Below are 6,124 nucleotides of genomic sequence, written 5' to 3'. Positions count from 1 at the left end.
TGTCTAGATGGTTTGTATGAGTACTGAAAAGATCAAATATTAGCTGGTTTTAGTTTCAAACTGCTGTTTAACATTGATCATGGTTGTATTTAAATTTTTTTTGATTGTTCAGGAATTGATGGAAATCCGAACGTTTCGTCTGTTCAGTGGTTTGTTTTTCCATCAGGTGAAAACTCCCAGAACCAGACCAGATAGTTTCTCACCTTTCCTGCTCTTTGTTTTCTATCTTGATGAATAAAAAAGAAAACTTGATTTTTTTTGTCCATCTGAGAGAGAAAAGTTCCAACAACCATTCCAGTATTACAATGATCCTGCCTTGGCCCTAAAGTCTCTGAAGTCCGTCTGTTGTTGCACTTTAAAGAGTCTCGTGTGTGTGCGTGCGTGTGTGTGTGTGTGAGAGAGAGAGAGATGTATTTTTTTTCTAGATGTTCACCCACAAATTTGAGGTAACAGAATAAATGTTTAATACACCAGCTTTAACTGTTTTATTTCAGTTCTCTTCCCTTTTTGTAATTTCTGAAAATAAAAGCAGCGTTCCTAATTCTCAGCAGAACCTGGAAAATGTTCTCGGACCAGTCCGAGCAGCAAAGATCGGGTAAAGCATCGCCCTGGTGTGAGATCATTAGATCTCTGGAAAAAGTTTCCTAGAATCTTCAGATTAAAGCGCGAGTCATCTGAGTTTCTCCTTTGATCAACAAGAACGGTGACTCATTTTTAGATTATTTTACACTTTTTCTTTCCTCCTTTTTTCTTGTTATTTGAGTCGTCTGATGCTCTGAGGCCACAAGGTACAAAGAGAACACATAAATGACCAAAAAAAATTAAAATAAAAAAACGGCTGTTCCATAGAAATCGGACTCTTCAGTCTCAGATGGACCATTATGTCTCCTGACTGCCGTTTGGTGTTTTCCTTTAGCTGTTAAACCAGTAAAGTTGATTCAGAATCAAACACTACTTTTTTACTCATTTCATTCCAAGCACATCAAATAATAAAACAAAAACTTGACCTTTAATATTTTTCCATGTTCGATTTTGTGACAATTCAGTTTTTTACATTTTGTTTTATTTTTCTTTCCATGACAATTCAGTGAAGAAATTACATTTATTTTTCCTGACCCATGACTGTGATAGTATTTAAGCTGGTCCTTGGGTGAGTCATGCTGAGGTAAAAACTGCAGCTGTCACTTGGGTGAGTCAGACTGACCCACATAAAGAAGGAGACAAACTATGTGACTCGGCTGCCACATCACAGTGACTGCACAAATCTGTGTGTGTGTGCGTGCGTGCGCGCGCGCGCGCGTGTGTGTATGTTGCACCAGTGTTGCACCAGCTGCAGTTCCACTCTGCACCACTGGAGGACAGAAAAGTCCAGAGCAGACACTCTCCTCAGATGGAACACATTCAGCTTTTGTTAAACAGCTGACAGAAAAAACTAACATTTTAAGTTTCCATGTTCAAGACACCAAAACAATAAAACCTGATAGAAAAATAAACACTGATGAGCATTTCCCTTTTTTTGTTTGAGGCCTGTGTGTTTATTGTGATCATCAGGTTATTGATGTTGTTGTTTACTGATGAGTCATGCTCACAGTGGATGGAGGTGATATCAGCACCTACACCATGACTCAGTCAAAGTGAAAACAGGGAACAGATCAAACTTCATCCGGCCTGGCTGGATAATCGGCCTGGGATCATGTTACTCTCCGATTCTGATTAATTCATCAGGCAGGTGAACAAACATGACACAACACCATGAAATCACCTGTAAACATGTAGAAAGTTGGCCAGCCCTTTTGCAGAAGCACACATCTTCCTCCCAGTTGGATGACAGAGGTTTTGGTGCAGATTTGGTGAAACTTAGTTTAAGAATTGTTAAACAGCAGCAGAGCAAGTATCAGAAACCGTTCTGCCTTCAGGAAGTGATTTAATGACTTAAGTTTTGTTTCATAATTATTTCTAATTCAGTTGGTTTTAAAAAGCTGAGCTCAAATTAGCCATATTAGCAGCTGAGAGTTAACAGGGTGTGTCTTCCCGACATTAGCTCAGACCTTGGGACTGGGAGATCATGGATTCAAATCCATGGTTGGGTCATACTAAAGACTTTTATGAAGGGACACAATTCCTCCCAGCTTGACACTCGCCATTATAAGGTTCAATGGGGGTGGGCATGATAATTAAAATATATATATATAATAAATTAAAATATATAAAAATATCAAATCCCAACAGGTAGGCTAGAAAAGTCAATAGTAATCTTTAGTGGTCTTTTTTCAATAGCATGCTGCTTCTTGCAACGGTAGGCTGCATAAAAACAGGCATAGTTGCTGACTCAGCGTTGACTTGGAGAGTGAGGAGACCCATTCAATATGGCGGCAATGCTGTTAGGCTCTCCAGTGCCCAATGAGGCTTCTACATATTCATATCTATGGGTTAAACCACCAAATGGTTCCTGAGTGTGGCCGTGTCTGCAGCTCGCCACTCCCCCAGGGGATGGGTCAGATGCAGGGTTGGTTCTAGACTGGCATATTTGCATATTTGAGGGGGAAATGCCCTAAATGAGAAAAACCATCTACCAAATTATAAACAGTCTAAAATATTTTGGATTAATAATGTTTAAGACACCGAAACAGCAAAACCTGATCAAAAATAAACACTGATGAATTTTCTTTTTTCTGTGTGAGGCCTGTGTTCCTGTGTGTATTTATTGTGATTATCAGGTTAATGATGTTTTATTAATATAGCTGGTTTTATAATAGTGTTAGTACACATTAAATTAAATCACATATTGCTCCAAATTAACAAGAACAGCAATAACGACATTTTTCTTGCTTTTTTCCAAGTTAAAAGGTTTATTCATGATGTTTAGTCCTTATGTTTATGAATCATTGTGAAATGATTAGAAATGTTCTATTTATAGCTGCTTAAAGGACAGAGAGACCCATTGTTTGTTTTCAGTCATTAGTTTGATCAGAAGTGGATGCCATTCAGACCAGGCTGGACATGTTTAAGGATTCCTTTTATCTCTGGAAACTGAACAAACTGCTTTTGTTTGGTTGAGTTGGATCAGTTATGGCAAATTTTCCCATTCATATCCTGGAGCTGAACATTTCCTGACATTTCATAGGATGCAGAACAGCAGATCTTTTAAAAATATTTAATTTAATTTTTGCAGCGCTTTTCCAGAGCAGCTGATTTATGAAGGCTGATACCACCTGTCTGATCTCACATCAAAGACTCAAACTTCCTGAATAATTTCCGTTATGACTACAAGATTAGATAAACAAAGACGTGTAGAAATGTCTTTCTCCTGAACTGTCTGACTGCAATTCCTCTATAACACACTCGAGTGAGCAAACACAGTGATGATCGCATAGGTGACAGCAAACACCGACCCAAACGCTGTGTGCTCAGCCCGGCCGTTATCTCAAACCAAACAGCGGCAAAAGAAAAGAGGCAGAAACTCACCGACTCCACCAACGGAGGGAAAAACGCCACCTGAGGGCTTCAGAGTTCAACTTTCCCCTCAATTTTTTTAAAATGCATGATGTCTTAGGACTCAGTGATGCAAATGATGCTTTGGGATCACCCACTTATGTTCATGTCTGTAAAATCATCAGTTTTGTGTTGTGGCAGCCATCTTGAGTAACCTTGACTTTACTAATTAGATGTGTGACTGAAACCTGTCTCGTTGTTTCTGGGTTGTTTTCAAACAAACGACTCATGCAACACCATGTCTAACTCAATATCTGTGAAACAGACCAAGTTTTGTGTTTATGTTTTAGTTAGCAGTAGGGGTGTGCCGGTGTGCCTGACATCCCGGTTCGGTACGTACGTTGGCTTAATATTACAGTTCGGTACATACCTTGGCTTAATATTACGGTTCGGTACGTTTTCGGTACAGTAAAAAAATTAAAAACGCTTTTCTTTTGTGTAAACAGTAAATTCTTTATTTACATTTAAGTTGAACATTTACTTGCATTACATTCTGCGAGATATTCCCAGTAAATGAAAATTAACGTATATAATGTTTAACATAAAAATATATACTGATTTCAATATTTTATTATTGGAAAAATGCAGAATCAACATTTGACTTGCTCTTTACAAATAAACAAAGTGCAACTGAAAGAGCTGGCTTAACTGCTGCAATAAAGAATTATTTTGTGCACACAAGCAAAACTTTAAGAATTTTTAAAGTGCAACTATTCTTATAATCTCTTGTAAACTCTTTAACATATAAATAAGATAAAAAAAATAAATATATGCAAGTTTTAATATTTATTTAGGAATCTGCAATATGATTATTGTGCTGTTTTTTTTTTTTTGAAGAACTTAAAGTGTAAATGAAGGAACAAACGGAATTATTCAGATTGAAATAGGTTAACAAAAACATTCTGCAACATTAGGAGTTCCAGCTTGTTGCCTTTTTAGGTTCACTCAACCTTCATGTTTTTCGCCAGAAATTAGTCCACATTGTCTGCAGAAAGGGCAGATCTGTTGGCTGTTACGATATCTCCAGCAGTAGAAAAAACCCTCTCGCTGGGGACAGAGGACGCTGGTATGGCAAGGCAGCATTTTGCTAGCTTGGCAATGTGGGGATACATGTGTTCATTGCTACATATCTCACCGGGAAGCCGTAGTCTTCCCAAACAGGAGACTTTAATGACAACAGTGGATATTCGAGCTCTTCCTCTCCCGAGTCGCATGCCATAACTTCTGCGGCGCTCCACCATGTGTTTAGTTAGCATGCTGTAGGTTAATGTGCAACGCAATTAGAGTAGAAACTCGGTACGAAAGTGCGTACTGGACCGACAGGGGCGTACCGACACATTCGAATACACAGGGGCGTACCGGCCCACCCCTAGTTAGCAGTGACAGCCATCTTGAATTTCATTGGTTGAAGTCCTAAGGCCCTTGACATATTTTTGCTAAGCAAAAGCACACAGACAGGAACAAACATCATCACTCATCTTTCAGTAATAATAAAAACAAGTTTTTGATCCATATTTATAAAAGCTCAGATTCACTAATAATTCAAGAGGTCTGTTGTGTATTCAAGTAGGGACTGTAACATCTAACAGTGGCCTCTTAGCTTGGCAAGCCATCCTATATATGTGCATATATAGTCTGGCAACGTCGTGGGGCAGGATCTACAGTTGTCTTACAAATTGTCTCTATGCCAGGGATTCCCAAAGTGTGGTGCGCGCACCCATGGGGGTGCGCGAGCTGCCGCCAGGGGGTGCGCGAGATGAAAAGTGTAATGGCTGCGGAGCTCAGAGAAGTCTGTCAAAAGTCACCATTGTTGTGAAATAGAGTGATGTAACGATCTAGAGTTGTATTTTAATATACTGTAAGTAGATCTAGTTTTTATAATCAGAAGAATAGGTTGTTTTTATCATCAGGGAGTTCATTTAACACTCTGTATTGACCTTGAGACAAGAAAAGAGAGAGTTGGGATCGTTTAAGAATTTTATTATAAATTCTACAATCTATCAGGACTAACTCTGTGTTGTTTGGAAATGAATGTGATGTTCGATGTGTGTGTGTGTGTGTGTGTGTGTGTGTGTGTGTGTGTGTGTGTGTGTGTGTGTGTGTGTGTGTGTGTGTGTGTGTGTGTGTGTGTGGTTGGTTCAGACTCCTTAGGCTGACATCTTTGAATCTGGTAGTCTTTGATTGTTATGACTAGATATCACGAGGCTTATAAAGTGATGACATGAGCTGCTATTTTGCCGTGTACGTACCCAGTGGGGGCCTCCCAGGTAGATCAGGAAATGCCAGGTCTGAAGACCTCAGATGTGCGCTGGAGCTGGTCGAAACCGCGGTCACAGTGTTTCAAAGCCTGTCTGAAGGGTCGACCCAGGTAACAATCGGCAGCGTCAGCAGGTGCTCTTATTTTGAAAGGATGTTGTCTGGTTGTTAAACGACGAAAATCTCCAACTTCACAGTTCTTAGTTTAAAGAAGAAAACACATCTGGCCAGGCTGTGCTTCTCTTTGGGATGACGGTGAATAGAACTGAAGTCAAAATGGAACTGAGCTTAAAATGGCGTTGCCTTGTTTTATATCTCTGAATTGTTGATAAGTTTTAGTAAAGCGGATTGGACACTTTAAGTCAACAAGCCAGAT

The sequence above is a fragment of the Nothobranchius furzeri genome, chromosome 3 (genome assembly GCF_043380555.1).
Source record: "Nothobranchius furzeri strain GRZ-AD chromosome 3, NfurGRZ-RIMD1, whole genome shotgun sequence".
Taxonomy (NCBI): domain Eukaryota; kingdom Metazoa; phylum Chordata; class Actinopteri; order Cyprinodontiformes; family Nothobranchiidae; genus Nothobranchius; species Nothobranchius furzeri.
Note: the sequence above shows the minus strand (reverse complement) of the source record.